Source organism: Lissotriton vulgaris, chromosome 3_1, assembly GCF_964263255.1.
Source record: "Lissotriton vulgaris chromosome 3_1, aLisVul1.2, whole genome shotgun sequence".
In the NCBI taxonomy this organism is placed as follows: domain Eukaryota; kingdom Metazoa; phylum Chordata; class Amphibia; order Caudata; family Salamandridae; genus Lissotriton; species Lissotriton vulgaris.
Window position 1 is genome coordinate 1,049,809,388 of NC_141689.1, and position 17,396 is coordinate 1,049,826,783.

Sequence of the window (17,396 nt, forward strand, 5' to 3'; positions counted from 1 at the left end):
AAAGAGTTGACAAGTTTTTGTTCTTCACCATCAATCTTAAAATTATCTTCCACTGTGGCTACTTCGTTATAAAGTGCATCATCACATAACATAACTGGTTCCTTAGCTCTTGGATTAAGTATAATACCTAGCTTATATTGGTCACGCCAACCCAGGACATTGACACCTTTTTTTGCAATGTAAAGCTTTATGTCAGCAGATCTGTGCTTAAAATGTATGGACACTTCAAAATAACCTTCAACTTCGATATGGTGTCCTTCAAAACTAACAGCCATAATGTCTGGTTGTTCCAACTTACTAATACTAAGATGGTCACTTAACTTTTAAATAAATAATTAATAATGAGAGGCAAGACAGGATGTAACAGGGCCCCTGCTAGGGGCCCCCAAACTCGCTCTCTGACTGGCTTTCCATGTCGGAAAATGCAGCATGGAAGGGAAACTGAGCATTTTAATTCCAACAGTGGAAACGCTCTCATTTGGGATTCCGGGACAGTCTTCGAATGGCCAACAGGCTCCTCGAGCCTGTTGGAATCCAGCTAGAATGGCTGGCCGGTTTCAATTGCGACCGCCTCGATTGTAATTAGGCGGTCAGAATTTAAACCGACGATCTTGGTTGCGAAGCCTTTGACCTGAGGTCCGAGACTTTCTGACCGAGATCATAATAGGCCCCAATGTATTAACATGAACAGGAGGCTACAAAATAGCCATTTTCATCGGAACAGTGTTTATTTTATGAATAAACGTACTTTTAAATATGCTTCCACATTAGAGTTTTAGTCAATGCTGTTAATCAGTTTCTCCCGGGACCCTTATCTTACAGGCTGTTCACTATACAAATTCTCTTGTCTAGAAAAATGTCCTTACTAAATAAAATCTATGGGAAACAGTCAGAACACCATGGCTTCAGCCACACGTGTTCCGACTATGCAAGCACTACCACGCTTGTCTTAACCATGCATATGCATGCTTAAGGCAGTGAGCTGTCTAGCTGCTAGCTGTTGACTGGCAGAAGCAGGAAGCAGCCAAGCAGCCGGAAGGATGGCGAAAGGACACGACAAGGTGAGGTAAGTGGGGCTGGGCCGGGGTTGGGTGTGTAGTTTGTATGGCTTTTTGGGGGGTCGGGTAGATTTCAGGGCCAGGGCTCGGGGTCATTTTCAGGGCTGAGGGGTTCAGGGTAGTTTTCAGGGCTAGGGTGGTATCAGGTAGTTTCCAGGGCTGGGTTGGTTGGGGTTGTTTTCAGGGCTGGGAGGGTCCGGTAGTTTTCAGAGCTGGGGGGTTGGGTAATTTTTATGGCTGGAGGTAGTTTACAAGGCTGGGGGTGGTTTACAGGGCTGGGAGAGGGGGTTGTTTTTTAGGAGGGAGGGGTACTCTGAGGTGGCAGGTCAGTGGTTTGGGGGACATTTTAAACTCAGGGTGGGGTCAGTGATCGTAATACTTTTTAGGGCTTAGGGAGACAGGGTAGTTTTTAAGGCTCAGTAGTGTTTAGGGATTAGTGGAGAGCAGATCATTTTTAGGGCAGGCGTGGTTGGGGTAGTTTTTAGGGCTTAGGGGATGGTGGGGTCGTTTTCAGGACTGGCGGATGGTAAGTTTCTAGGACTCGGAATGCAAGGGGTTGGTTTTCCGGAGGGAAGGGGTAGTTTTAGGACTCAGGGCAGAGGCAGGAGTCGGGGGGGGGTTAAGATTTACCTTTCAAGTCTTAACCACGGATATGTCTTTACCATACATGTCTAAACAACGTATAATTTGTTGTAAAGGAATGCGTGGTAAAGTCATATTGTGGTTAAATCTTGTGTTATTGAGATTGTGTGGAACCGGCATGCATGGTAAAAGTATGCAAGGTTCCATCACACAACCAAAATCTAATTCAGTTTACAGTTTTATTGTTTGCAACAAAGTTAATCTATATATATATAAAAACGAAAGTATGTCTGTCTGTTTGTCCTTTATGCATTACTACACCATTCATCTGATCAGCATGAAACTTTGGGAAGTTGTTGAGTACACTCCCACGAAGCTTTCTGTAAAAAAAAACAAGAAAAAAAACAACATTTGTTCAAAGTTGTTCAGTGCACTCCCGTTAAGGCAAAAAAAATATATATATTTGTTAAATATCGGCCCCCCCCGGCCCCACAGGGCCCTCATAATCTTTCCAATATTGAACGTTTACAGTTTCCAGTGCAACTCGCTTTTGCAATGACCATCAACAAAGCATAAGGACGGGGGGAGGAGCCAAGATGGCGACCGGGACGGACGTGTGAGCTCTCGGCTCCGCCGGTCGTCCGATCCTGCAAAGATATCCTGTCTGTAATCCTGCCTGCACCGCATCCAAACGGAAACTAACGTGCACTGAGGTCGCTGGCGCCTCATTGAGACCTTCGTCGGCTGCCTTGTCGGTGAAATCGCACCGTTCGCTGACCCGAGATCCAGAGCCGTTCGCCACCGCTGGACGCGGCTGAGCATTGTTTGCTGGGACGGGCCGGGAGAGTGCCGACCGGAGCAGGGGTGCAGCCGATCGTGGTGGTGGACAACGTTGGTTCCCCCCCCACATTGTGGCGAGACTCCCTCCTGGATCGACCTGACTTCTGACAAGACGGGCGCCCCTCACACGGCGCTCCCATTGAAATGCTGCTTGCTACCAGGACGGAGTCCATCTTAGGGCGCCTCCCCTGCTGTGGGTGCCCGCACTACTGGTGGCCGAGGGGGATCCCGCTCTACTCTGTGTCGCATCGGTGAGCCGCGTCTCCGGTGGCTACCTCCTGCCCTGACCTCATCAGCGACGAGGCCCCCCCCTTCTCCGTTATTTGCTCACTGCCGGAGCAGCCATGTTGCCCCCCCTGCTGAAAGAACTGGAGGGTGCTCACGGGCTGGTGACTGATCTGCCTGAGCTGCCGTGTACTCTGGACCAGCTAATGCCGCACAGGGACCCGACTTGTGGCGATATCCTCTCTGCCCTCGCTGATCTGCGGGCGACATGGTGGCGACAGTCCAGAGACCTGGAGCGGAAGATTGATAGTGCTTTGTCGCGTCTGGTGAGCCTGCGACCGCCATGCTCTCTATCACCGCTGATTACCCCTAGCCCAGATACAATGATGCAGCGTGAGAGTGAAACGGTGCGGTATACTACTAGATACAATGTTGGGTGCTTCTCTCCCGCTGAAGATACAGTTGCACAGTCTCCCCGCGTCTTGATGCCTGATACTTTGCCTGCGGAGTCGTCACTGTGGCCTCACTCGTCGTTCTCCTGTATGCTGTCCCCCCTTGCTGTTTCTGCCTCCATGTTCATTTCTTTGCAATTGTGGACGGTGTGCCATCCTGATGTGGAGGGGGCGTCCGTCATTCTGGGCACTGAACTTACTGGTGACTGCATACGCCCGCCTCCTCCTTCTCTTCGTCTTCTTTGTTTGAAGCGGCCATCTTACTTCTTTGTCCTGCCTGGGGGGAGCTCATGGCGGCGGCCATACCTGGAGAGATTTCAGCGTTCAGGCCAGGGCTGATGGAGTTCCTTGACTTGGTTCTGGCAGATTGACTGGTGACTCTGACTACATTTGCTATTGTTTGGCATGCTCATTTCTATCCGGGCTGTACTTGCTGTTTTAAAAAAAAAAAAAAAAAAAAAAATTTTGGCTTTTCCTAATGGGGTGAATGTACTGGGGGGCTGGGAGTCCGGGGGCGACTGTTATTGTTGGTGGTCCTCACTTGTTTCTGATCGGCTGGGAGGAACTCGGGTTGGGGCGCTATCTGATTCCATGCAGGGGCCCTATCTGGGTATCCCTCCTTATTAGTGGCTATTACTTTGTATTCGCTCTGATATAGTGGATGTGGTGTAGGTCTTGTGCGGGTGGTGGAGTCCGGGACTCAGAAATAGTGGCCCTCCTCCGGGGTTAGTTATTTCGTGGGAGTTTTAGATTAGATTTTTTCTTTTCTTGCTCCCTATTTCTCATGTGATATTACACCTTTTTCTTTTCTTACTTTACTCTCTATTCTATATTTCGGGTTTATGGGGCGACAGACGCGCTGCTGGGGGGGGGGTAGGCCGTAGCCTTCGCATGCGTGTAGGGTGGGGGTTGAGGGCGGGGTTTTCGTTTCTCTTTTGTTCCTATGGTGCCTTGTTTTTTTCTTTTTAATTTGATTCTTTTTCTATCTGGGATTCGTGTCGATGTTACTGACGGGCGGGTGGCGGTGGATCATTGTTGGGGCCTTAGGTCTAATATCCTTGTTGCATACAGTCTGGCCGCCGAGCCGCCTGGAGGGGTTTCTCACTTGAGTAATTGGGCTGAATATGCCTCTGTCGCGATTGCTATTTTATGTCTACATGAACCCTGTTTTTTCCTCGTTTATAATTTCTCTTTATTGAAACGGAATAGTTGGTCATTAATAGTTGCTACGAAACTTTAAAATTAACCTTTAGTACTCCTGAGGCGCAATAGCACGCGACCTACAGTGTAACCGCTTAATGCTTGCTATTTGATCCTGATGTGCTATTGCGTCACCGTATTGTATGCGCTTGTGCTCAATAGTGTTTGTGGCCGGCCTGAGGGTTGTAGGCCACTATTTGTACTTCTTTGAATGCACCAATAAAGGTTTTCAAAAATTAAAAAAAAAAAAAAAAAACAAAGCATAAGGACAATTGCTGCAATTGTGTGGACTAGATTTGGAGAATCCGTGCTTCTCACATGGACAACTGTATGTGGCCAGCTCACATGTCGGAAAACCTTCTGATTTATTCATGTACGCACCAGACGGAAAAACAAAAAATGCTGTGTATCCACATGCACTCGAATAAATAAACAGAATTAAAACAACACTTTAAAATGTTTTCCATATTAAAATGAATGTTTCAATAAGAATGACACAATGTAAATTGAATGTTATCATAACAAGTTTCCTTAAATTTCCTTTCTTCTGAGATCGCAGCAACGCGCAACGGGTAAGCTAGTTTCTTAAATTTCTAACATGAGCATAGATTTACAGTTTCCAAAGATACAGAATACGTAAAAAAAAAAGAGATAGAATTGTCCAATAACTAAATTGAATCAAGATATCATGGATAAAAAAATAAAAGAAACAAATAGGCAACAAAAAAATAATAATAATAATATTCTTAGTAGTAAACTGTACCTTGGTCCTGCTCATATTTCACATCAAGATAAAAACAAACTTCGAAAATATCACTTTGAGTGTTTTAGTTATTAGATGCTCACTAATAGATAGGTGTTGGGTCTCATTCATTAACTTCTGATTTAATTTAAATCCAACTTTGTCTGGAGAAATGGCTCTACATCAGCCTGCCATTCTCCACATTGAGGGATTCCAATGTGACTGACGTGTTTTTGATGACCTAATGTTTTGTTTCCCGGTTCTCTGCCTTCCTCAGGACTGTAGGCACATGGTCCATTAAAAGCGTCCGGCTGCAATATTTTTTTTGACAGTAATATGATGGACAGTCATGGTGGGGAGCTATTGTGCGAGACTAGTAATTAGCAGTGGAGTAATACAAAATGGAGGCCCCCTCTGCAAGAATGTGATTAACGGCTCCTGAGTCTCCTGTATCTTAGAAATATTAATTGGCCTTTGGCTGAATAGGGTTAAAAGCGTTGGGTGCCCCCTGGAGGGGTGGGGCCGCCTCTGCATCACATTGGCTGCAAGAGCCTGCGTTACACCCCATGTGATTAGGCAGAGGTCACCTTTCATCAAGACATTGTTTGATGGCTTTCTGGGATGACCTGTATTGCTTGATTCACAGTAAAGATGTGGACTCATCAGAGGATTTAAGTTGTAGCTTTTATTAAATCTGGGAGGAGCAGTGCTCTGTTATTCGGCTACCAATTGGAGAACATGGCGTTTCCTTTTCTGTTCTCTGTTCTTTCTATGAGGAGAGATTCACACGTGAACTTTAGCTAGATAATCATAGACACGCACAAATGGAGCTCGTGATCTATGCAGTTTCATAAAACGTCATTAATAGTAGTGCAGTCGACCCTTAACAACGGCATAGCTAATGAACAGGTACACAGCATGACTCAGTTTATAATAGAGCCTTTTCAATCTGTCAGAATATGAGAGAAGGATATTTGTCAGCAGGACACTGGCACCAACTGCAGCCCAAAGTAAGACGGAAAAATAAGAAGATAGAAGTAAGCATTGTCCCTCCGAAGAGCAGAGTGATCATATTACAAATCCTGCACTGTCTGACATTCCTTGTAGACTCCTTTGTTTCTCAGAACCGAAATATGGTACTGGCCAGTCAATGTGAAATAGCCTGACCTATTGCCGGCGCCACTAGGCACAGGTCTACTGGTCATAGACACCTCCACCCTGTTTCCTCAACTGGTCCCTTCCCCTGCAGGTGGTATTTTCAGATAAAAGCAAGGCACACATACTAGTAGTAAATGTTTACAAGAGCTGCATGCGGGAGGTGGAGCTTGATTCCTAAAGGTTGACTGAATGATTAGCCTCTGCTGATTGAGTGTGTGCGTGACAGAGACATAGAGAGAAGAGGACCATATTCAGATACATTGATGGGATAAGACCTATGAGTCATCAAGAAAGTAGGGGTAGGGGATGAGGTGAGGAAATGACAGAATAGGAGGAGACCTTACCGGTGAAAGTGGTAAGTGTGAGGTGAGTAGTCTGGAAAGTAAATATAATTCTTAGGTAGTTTAGGATTCAATAGTAAAACTATATTTGCTAGCACCATATAACTAGCACTAAAATAGCACTAAAATTGTATTTTATAGTGTAATACATTCACAATGCCCCATCTATTTTGGTTTTCTCTAAAAACTGATATCGCAGTACAGACAACATAGTCCAGTGGTAGCTTAAGGAGCCAAACATATGGTGCTGAGGACTGTGCAATCTGCAGGGCACTAGGGAAAAGACCAGTTGGATTGCTCATGGGTCTGACTACCTGCTGCAGAGATGTGTGTGTAACCTTCGGCCATGTTCCCATCACAGTACAATAACTCAGTCAATTAATGTGCCTACCTTTCTGTGAGCTAGGAGTGCTGGCTTTACGTTCTCTCTCAATGCATTCATGATAAGTGTTTACTCAACGCCAAATTCAAATTTCCCGTCACCAATGGTAAATGGGTTGTAAGCATTGAGGAACACAATGGCCCCTTCATGTGTGGGATTCATGATGAATAATAGTGTAAGCAGAGATGGAAGCCTCTAGGTACATATTTCCATCTCTGCTTGAACTTGTGTTGATGCAACCACTTTCCCAGTGGGGAAGCAGTATTTACAACACAGTCAAAGCTACAAAGTACCTTTACAACGAAGTCTTAACCACTCTTTAGTCTTTACCACACAGGTTTTTACAATGCATATGTCTTTAACACGAGTGTCATTACCAAGCATGTCTTTACAACGTATTTCAGATATAGACATTTACCATGCGTGTACTTACCATGAGTGTCATTACCACATATTTTTTCCCACAAGTGTCATTACCACAAATGTCTTTACCACTCATTCATATGTAAGTATATAGGTAAGTATATGTTATAGATATTTGGTAAATAATAATGTTATTATTTTCTTTTTTTTAAGTAACAGTACATTTCCGTGACGGGATGCAAGGGAAAGGGGTATTGGGTGGGGAAGTCTATTAATACTTAGGTATTCATTTTAATACATGAATATTAATATTTAAAGATTGCAATTATATATTTTAAAAAATTCCAACACTAATATGTAAGGATGCAAGGAATATAGTGGTATTGGGTGGGGATGTTTATTAATATTCATGTATTCATTTTAATACTTGAGTATTCATATCCTAATAATGTAGTTTATGCTATTTTAGATTGATATTAATAGTTAAAAATATTATTAGCAACTGTAATACAAAGAGATATAGGGGCATTGGTGGGGAAGTGTATTAATAATTAGGTATTCATTTTAATACTTGAATATTATTATGCAGGTATTTTAATTGTTGTAAATTATTATAAATATAAAATGTTCATATGTTTTAAAAATTGTAAAACTATTTAGGGATGGGATGCAAGATATATAGGGGTATTGGGTGGGGTAGTGTATTCATACTCAGATATTCGTTTTGATATTTGAATATTAATATTTAAGTATTGTAACCATTGTAAATTAATATTCATATTAAATATATTTTTTTTTTTCACAACTGTAACACTACAATTTAGAGACGGGATTCAAGGGATATAGGGGTATTGGGTGTGGAAGTGTATTAACTAGGGGGGTCATTAGGATGACGGGCGGACTTAGTCCGCCCGCCATCTTATCAGGAGTAGGGACCGCCCACCGTAAGGGCGGGGGTCCCGTGGGTGGCATTAGGATGTGGCTGGCACAGTGGCGGCCGCATACTGCATTCATAACATTGTGGCGGGCGGTGCTCTCTGCACCGCCCGCCACAATGCTATGAATGCTTGTATGAGTTTGCATACACAATGCGGCAGGCACCGCGCGGTGCCTACCGCATTGTATATGCAAATGCAGGAGGGTACCGCAGGTACCCCCCCGTGTGCACCCCCCACCCCTCCTTCACTTTGGGTGCCCGCAGGGGGCCCCTCAAGTGAAGACCGCATCTGTTTCACCCCATCCTAATATGGCTGGCGGTGTCTGACAGACACCGCGACCATATTATTCCTTTTCCGCCCTGGCCGCAAGGCGACCGTGGCGGAAAAGCGGCGGATGGTCTTTTCCGTCCTCCGCCGCCCCCCCGCCATTCTAATATGGCGGGGGGAATTCGGGAAACGATGTCGGGCGGATTGCCTCCGCCAGGCCGGTGGTGGCTACCGCCAGCCTGGCGGAGGCAATCCGCCCGACATCGTAATGGGCCCCTAGGTATTCATTTTAGTACCTGAATATTAATAAGTAAAGGTAATTAATTTACTTTACAATGGTGGTAGTCAATTCTTCAAAAAGAATAGAATAAGTAATTAAAAAAATGCATATATAAAAAAAACATTTTAATACGTATATGGTAAAATAGAAAAAACACACATGGGGTAACATTTTGAATGCTTATCAATAAATAGTTAAAAAATAGACAACAGATTTAATTAAATAGTAAACCATATAAAATATATTATTAAATATTTTTAAAAAATTCAAATTTATAACATATATTTTTATCAATTTAGAAATATTTTTCCCCGGTTTTCCATTGACTTCAATGGCAAATATTGTCCTTTTGTCCTTTTTACTTTTTGGTTTGACGCTGGTGGTTGTACATCTGTTTCTATAGTCAGTAGAGCGTTGTGGTCAAGATTGGCAGCAAGGAAGAGTTGTGGCCAGGTAAGAAAAAAATTCATTCACATTATTAAGTATATTGGTGGCTACCTTTATTGAAAGGAAGAGGGGGGAGGTAGTTAGATGGTAGGTATTAATAAAAAAATTATGTTTTATTTGTTTTTATCACTTTTCCACTGCCATGCAGTTTGTGTTCATATGCCCTCGGGATGGTTGTTTTTTTTCAAACTATGTTTAAAAAAATGGTAATGACCTTTATAAACCTATTTGAAACAGAAGCAGCATTATGAATTTTTTGGTTATGTGCTTTTGAAACTGTTTGGAGAATTCTTGGGACAAACACCACGTGGCTGCTGGAAGAAAAATTATGTTGTTCATCGACTACTACAGGGTTTTTTTTTTCTATTTGGAAATAGTTTTAATTTTGATGGTTATGTTTTAATCAACAGACTTTTTCGCCCAGATGTCAAATTTTTTTGAATGCTCATACCCACATGTATGGATTCCTACAGTTTATGTTTTTTACATAATTTGTTTTTGGAGAATGAATTTGTTTCTGGTGATTTTGTAAAAAAAAATTTAGTTTTCAGGATTTTGCTTTTTGCATACATTTCTTATAATTGGGTTGTAGGTAATGGATTTAAATTTAAAGGCAAGCATTTTCTGGAGTTGACCTTTTCTGTTGCTGTTGATTTGCTTATATGGAATAATGTAATATAGATGCAATACTGTCTAGGTAGTCTGAAGCCACCATCAATGAAAATTGTTAAATTTGAACCAATAGTCTCTCAGACATGTGTTTACTTATTTGGGGAAACACATGGGTTCAGGTGACCTAACAGTGACTGCCCAAGTCTTATTTCTTGGAAACGTGTTCCTTCTTCAAAATTTCCCAAAAATGATATAGATTCAGGTGATGTTTGCCAGTTGATTTATTTAAGGAATTGCACCATTCCTCAATGGCATTGTTAATCTTTGTACCTCCCTCTAAGAAGGTTGTTTAACAGTTCCACCATTTGATGGGAAACCTTGACTTCATCCTGTGACATGACCTGCTGTGATAGCTAATCAATGTATCTTCGAAATAATTTAGTCAGGGGGGCAATTTCTCTTAATTTAGGATACAATACTCCGATTCAAAAATTGATATGTTCAACTCATTAAAGCATAAGGCAGTTAGTTTTCCTAAATCATATTGAAGTTTACTGTTTGATAAGTAATTATCAACCAAGGATGTTTCTTGAATTTTTCGCCATTATGCCTGTAAAAAGTTGAAAAACCATCCTTGCATTTGGGCTTTAGGGAACATTTGGGTACTTATATTAATCATTGACAATTTGAAGTAAATTATTACTTTTCTAGGACTTTTATCCATTGTTTTGGATTTAACCACTGATAATAATTCAGTGTACATTGAGGATTGCTTGTCAGGGTGTAAACTAACCACTAATGGTACAGTTGTGTTATTTATATTAGCGCAAATAGGGTAAATATGGGTGAATGAATGGGGTGTTGATTTAAAAGTCCCATCCATCATCCAAATTTCACTATTCTCAAGGGTTGAATGGTTATGGGTTGTGCTGAATATTAGTATTCTTTTCTGAGGGTATTTGTTGTCATGCTATAGTAAAGGTTCATCAGAGAAAGTAACAGTTAATTTGTGGGGTTACTCGTTGGGGATTACTTGCCTGTTTTTGTTTTTGCACCATTCTCCTAAGATTGGGAATTATGGGCATAATACTGGCTACATGCATGGGAATGGTTTTGGATACCTGCCTCAAAGGTGAGCCATAGGGTTTATAAGAGTTGGATAGAAGTTCTTTAATCTTCCGTACGTTTTCACATATTTCAATCCCCATTGCAGAGACAGAGAGATTATGCTCAGTTGTCCTAACTACGGTGTCTTCCAGAGTAACCGCTCTGCCTATGCAATGGGACAAAAAATACTGCACACACCTCCAATGACTCATGGGCTCAGTTATCCTCTTCTTGCATTTGCTTTGTTCGCCCTAAATTGGCATGGTATGCCCAGATGCGGGTCCCTTGCTTACTTTGCCACTGGATTCAAGCTATCCTGGCTGATGAGGGCTGTTAGCCCAAACCCGGTCTCATGATGCTTGCTTCCGTTCCATGGAAGACATGGCTTGGCAGTTCGGGCTCGACTGTTCCCATGAGGCACAGGGTCAAGACTGACTTACATATAGCGGTGCCTGAACTGGGGTGGTGAAGTGAGCTAAAGAACGATGATGGATTCAACCCAGATCTGTGACTGGGGGTGAGTGTCTGAAAAGATGCAGCGCTCCGTCTATCATCTCCTTGTGTTTGTTTTGTTTGCCCTAAGTTGGCAGGGTAAGCCAAGATGTAGGTCCCTTGCTCATTGTACTACTGGATTCAAGCTAGCCTGGCTGATGAGTGCTGTTAGCCCGAAACCGGTCCCAGGAGGCTTGTTTCTGGTTCATGGAAGACATGGCTTGGCAGTTTGGCCAGACTGTTACCATGAGGCACAGGGTCAAGACTGATTTGCATATAGCTGTGTCTGAACTGGGGTGGCGAAGTGAGCTAAATAACGATGATGAATTCAACCCAGATCTGTGACTGGGGGTGAGTGTCTGAAAAGTTTCAGCGCTACTTCCATCATCTCCTTGTGATTGCTTTGTTTTTGCACCATTCTCCTAGGATTGGGAATTATGGGCATAATAATAGCACATGCATGGGAATGGTTTCAGATACCTGCCTCAAAAGTGAGCCATAAGGCTCATAAGTGGTGAATGCAAGTTCTTTAATCTTTTGTACGTTTTCACATATTTCAATCCCCATTGCAGAGGCAGAGTGATTATACTCTGTTGTCCTAACTACGGTGTTTTCCTGAGTAACCGCTCTGCCTGTGCAATGGGACCAAAAATACTGCACACATCTCCAATGACTCCTGGGCTCAGTTAACCTCTCCTTACAATAAAGGTAGCCACCAACTTAAAGAACATGTTGCCTCTACTGGATTTGACATAATTTGTTTGACAAGCTGATGCCATTGATGTTGGTGCTGTTAAAAAAATAAATAGAAAAAAGTATAAGTATATGCTTTTACTGTTTGATGCATTTTTGTCTTTTGTTACTTTGCCTTGTAAAAGAATAAAAAAATGTATTGTTAAGTTTTGCATTCTGTGTAGAAAGAAAAACGTTTAGATGCCCTGTTGAAATTAGGAATGTTATGGTTTGTAATTTTTCTACCTGCAAAAATATTGTTATTTTAGAAGAAATGTGATGTTTAGTTTTTTTACCTGGAGATTGGCGTGTTGTTGATTTTTGAAGGAAACAATTGGTAGTAAATATTTTTTGGGGGAATAAGATTCTTTTTCAGTTAATGTGTTATCTGTTGAAAAGAGAAAATTACAATTTTTGATTTATTATTTGGCTTTTAAATTTGTGTTGGATTTCCTATTATTTTCTATGCCTGTTTACAATATTTACATGGTAATTGGTTATTTTTTTAGTAGTAGAAAAAAAACGGTTTGTATTGTTTTTATTTTAGGATTTATTATACAACCCCAGCTATTGTCCAGCACCTGCTGTGAGTCACGTATTTGATAGAGTTGGACTTCCTCTAAGCAAGTACCTAGTGGAGTTAGAATGGTAATTTTTCTCCCAGCTACTGTCCAGCACCTTCCCTGAGGTGAGAACCTGATGGAGTTACAATAGTAATTTTGCCCCACCAGGCACTGTACAGCACCTACCCTGAGGGAAGTACCTGGTTGAGTTATAAAAGTACTTTTGACCTCCAGTCACTGTCCAGCACCTTCCCTGCGGTAAGTAACCTGTTGAGTTAAAATAGTAATTTTGCCCCTAAGCCACTGTCCAGCACCTACCCTGAGTCAGGTACCTGGTAGAGTTAGAATCGTAATTACCCCTCAGTCACTGTCCAGCACCTTGGATCACAACATCTTTGACAGTTATCCAAGAAGCCATATAGTAACACGCATGTTGGTCAAAAGGACAAAGGTTTGGAATGATACCCAGAACAATTGTCAGTAGTTACACTTATTGCAAGCATTCCTCCCATCACCTTTTGTGTGTTTGAGGTAACACCCTCCATGGCCAAGGGTATGCCCAGACGTAGTTCCCCTGCTCAGTATGTCACTAAAACCAAGCTACAGCTAACTGAACAGCACAAATCAGGGGGAAAACAAGCTTGGCCTGCTTGTGTTCCAGTTCAGGGAGGACCTGGCCTTGGTGTTCAGGCTGGGTTTTTCCAATTGGAGAAGGGTTAAGACTGATATGAGTTTGGCTGAGTCCAAACTGAGGTGGCATGGTGGGCAAAAGAACAACGGGTTGGAATGCTACCCGTAGCAATTTCCAGTGATTAAACTTTCTGCAAGCATTGCTTTCATGACCCTTTGTGTGCCTGATTTACCTAACACGAGTAGGGCCTCTGATTGAAACAATTTCTGTATTTTATTATAAGACCAGGGGCTCTGTTTGTGCCTTCTTTTCTTGATTTTATTTAAATAGCAGCCAATACAAGAAATTCAGTACCTGTGAAACTTAAGGAAAATAACTACTAGGAGCTACTAAATGCTGACATAACTGTAGTAACCAATCAGGTACTAGGCACCATATAAAGCTCCTGACTTGGAGCAATACGTTCTTTTTTCTTGTTACTCACCATCCAGATAAGCATTTTGAAACGTTATTAATTGCATTAAGTTGTTTAGATTAATTTTACTTGAATACATTTTTAAGTATCAATTTGGTATACTGTATGTTTGATTATTGTTTATTTCCATACCTTCTCCCCTTGAAGTCGGTACACTGATGGAGATTTTATCACCTCGGATTCTTGCTCCAAAGAGGCACAATTCATTGCTTCACGCCCACTCTTCAGAATACTATTGGCATAATATTGTGTGCTGTGGTGGGCACATCTTCTGCAGGTTAAGCCGCTCCACCTGGTGCATCTCTTCAGGACTACTATTAGCATATGTTTGTGCACTGAGGTGGGTGCGTTTTTTGCAGCTAGGCCACTCCCCAGGGGGTTTCTTATGCTTTTTTCAGCTCCATGCTTTGACGAAGGCAGTAGGTCCTGGCTGGTCTACATCTTCGGCCATTCCATATAAGGTCTGCTTCACCAACCGGCAAGCTCTGCCTGCTGGTTCTTCTTTATTGCTGCTGCTCCAGATGCCATTTGTGTTATTGATAGCTTTAAAGGTTTAGGGTTCAAGATGGCAGTTTATAAATAGCATTTTCTTCTTTATGTGCATAATTTATTGTTTTACATTTTCAATTTCAGCAGCGTCATTTTATGTTATGAAATTTACTATAATTAATTACTTTAAAGTGCACATTTTATATCTCCTCCTTCAAGTTTATCCCTCATAAGCACAGTGTTTTAGTCACAATGTGGAGAGACAGCATCTCTCATAGTGAAAAAAGGAGGCTCAAACTGTCCAAAATAATTTTAATTCTCTTATTAAAGATTCTGTTCAGCAGACATTAACTGATTTAATGTCTAATATTTAAAAGTCTATTGACGCTTCTATGCCGAGAATGTTAAAACATGACTCTACAGGAATGCAAGCGATTGGCATTCCCCCATACAATTTTGAGAAAAAGGTTTTTTCCAAATTCTGACCTTTTGCAATGGTTCTCTTTGGTTCCGGACTGAACACTTAACTTCCATCCTATTGCTGTTGGAGGCCGGATCCACAAGCTCTGGCAACAAGCGATTTTCTTCACGATTGGTCTCCTCAACTGAATTATACTTTTCCATCCATTTGTCATGATATCATGGGTCTTGCCTCATGTTTGCTGTCAAAAGGTTACCTTATTATTGAAATCTCCTCTATGACAGTCCTGGTTTCCTACTCTCCTAGAGTTGTCAATAGATATCCTGGTCCTAATTTATTACTTCCTGTCCTAGATTGCTTCTCAATCCCAAGGTCAACATCACAAAGTTATGCACTCCCTCTAGATAATAGCTTCGATGGTTTTGGGTCAGCATGGACAACCCCATGAATTCTGGACAATCTTGGGATCCAAAAACAATAAAACCATATAAATCTGCCTGAATGCTCTTGAATAGCTGGTGCTTGGACAGAGGTGCTCACCCCCTTTCAGCAGATGTCATTCTGGAAGTTAACTTTTTGGCATCCTTAACATAGCAAGGTTGGGCATACAGAACTGTAAACAGGTACAGGTCACCAGTTTTGGCATAACTACCCAGTTGCAACCACCACTTGGTTATATATACAAAAATATGTTAGCAGCTTACCGTCATAAATAAGGGACACTGCGGATCTCTAAAAGCTAATACATGGTATTCCATGGCAAAAACATTATGGGGCCTATTAGTATTGGGACCGCCCGCCATAAGAGCGGGGGTCGGGGGGGGGGGTATTAGGATGTGCCCGCCACCGTGGTGGGCACATCCTGCATGTTAAGCATTGTGGCGGGAGGTGCTCTCAGCACCGCCCGCCACAATGCTTAAAAAGCACTTTCACATTTGCATAATCAAAGCGGCAGGCACCGCGCGGTACCTGCCGCTTTGTATGTGCATATGCACGGGGGTACCACAGGTACACACCCGTGTGCACCCCCCTACTCTACTTCACTCTGGGGACCCGCAGGGGGCCCCCAGAGTGAAGTCTGCATGCATTTCCGTGGCGGCATTGCCGCCGCGGAAAGGCACCTATCATAGTACATCCTAATATGGCTGGCTGTGTCTAATAGACAACGCCACCATGTTAACCCTGTTCCGCCCCGGCCGCAAGGCGACCGGGGTGGAAAAGCGGCGGACGGTGTTTTCGTCCACCGCGGTCCCCCCCGCCATCCTAATATGGCGGGGGGGATTTGGGTGCGGATGGCGGGCGGATTGCCCCCGCCAGGATGGCGGTGGCTACCGCCAGCCTGGCGGGGGCAATCCGCCCGCCATCCTAATAGGCCCCTATGTATTATTAAGGTTGGATGTGGCGATGCTATAATGAAGCATAAATCATAAAGATTAATTGCATGCAGTGGAACATTTCCTCAAGGGATGACCCCTAAGGGCATATATATATACTCAAATGCTCTTATCAATGATTAAGTGGTGCCTGGAAAACACCAATTTTATATTTGACAGGGAAGTATTCCACCAGTTGAGGGGAATGGGGATGGTCATCTGCTTAGCCCTCAGTTATGCTTGTTTGCATATGAACTGGTGGGACGACAGGCGCTCCTTCGCGACCACAAGAATGACTGGGATGAACATGTGGTACTTTGAAGCTGATTCATTGATAACTTGTTGACTGGGTTTGGTGGAAAATGCTCATACATTTATACAAAAGATTAATATTAGCATTTTGAATTTGCATTTCATGAGCCAGATGAGCCAAACCAGTGTAACATTCTTAGATTTAGAGGTCTTCATTGGGGGAGGTAAAGAGGACACAAGGCTGTACAGGAAAGAGACAGCTGGCAATTAAATATTGCATGCAACAAGGTTTCACCCATACATTTAAAAGCCTGTATCCCCTGTGGGAAAATGTTGCGTATTAGGTGAAACGGTAGCTGTGAGCAAGACATGTTAGTAAGACAAGATGAAATGTTAATGAGATTCAAGCAGAGGAGTTATACAAGCTAACTCTTACAAACAATTAAGGGAACAGTCAATAAGAAACTAAGAGATTCTCTTGTATTATCACACAAAAGGAAAGGTGAACATAACGCAGTGATCAGACTTATCACAACATATAATGGCCAAGATAAAGCACTGAGAACAATTATCTGCAAAGACTGGCATCTCATGAAGGAATATCCTGTGATAGGCCACCTTATGATGAGGAATCCTTCTATTAAATTTTGAAGGCCATACTTGATGCGAGATGCTTTAGTTAAAAACAGTCAGGAGTTGACATCACAGAGTACCTGGCTACATCAAAAGATCAAAAGAAGGGATTCCGAAAATGTAGTCGTGCAAGACTTGTCAGATTGGAGTCAATACTACACAGTATGAAGCCCATTTCACAGTAGATCAATGGAAAAAAGAGAGCATGGAATTGCAAAATACACTTGGTATATTATGTACTGACATGTAGTTGTAATCTAAGGTACGTAGGGAGCACTGTATTCAGGTACCTAAGAGAATCTTACAGCACATCAGAGCCATCAAAATCAGTACCCTACATA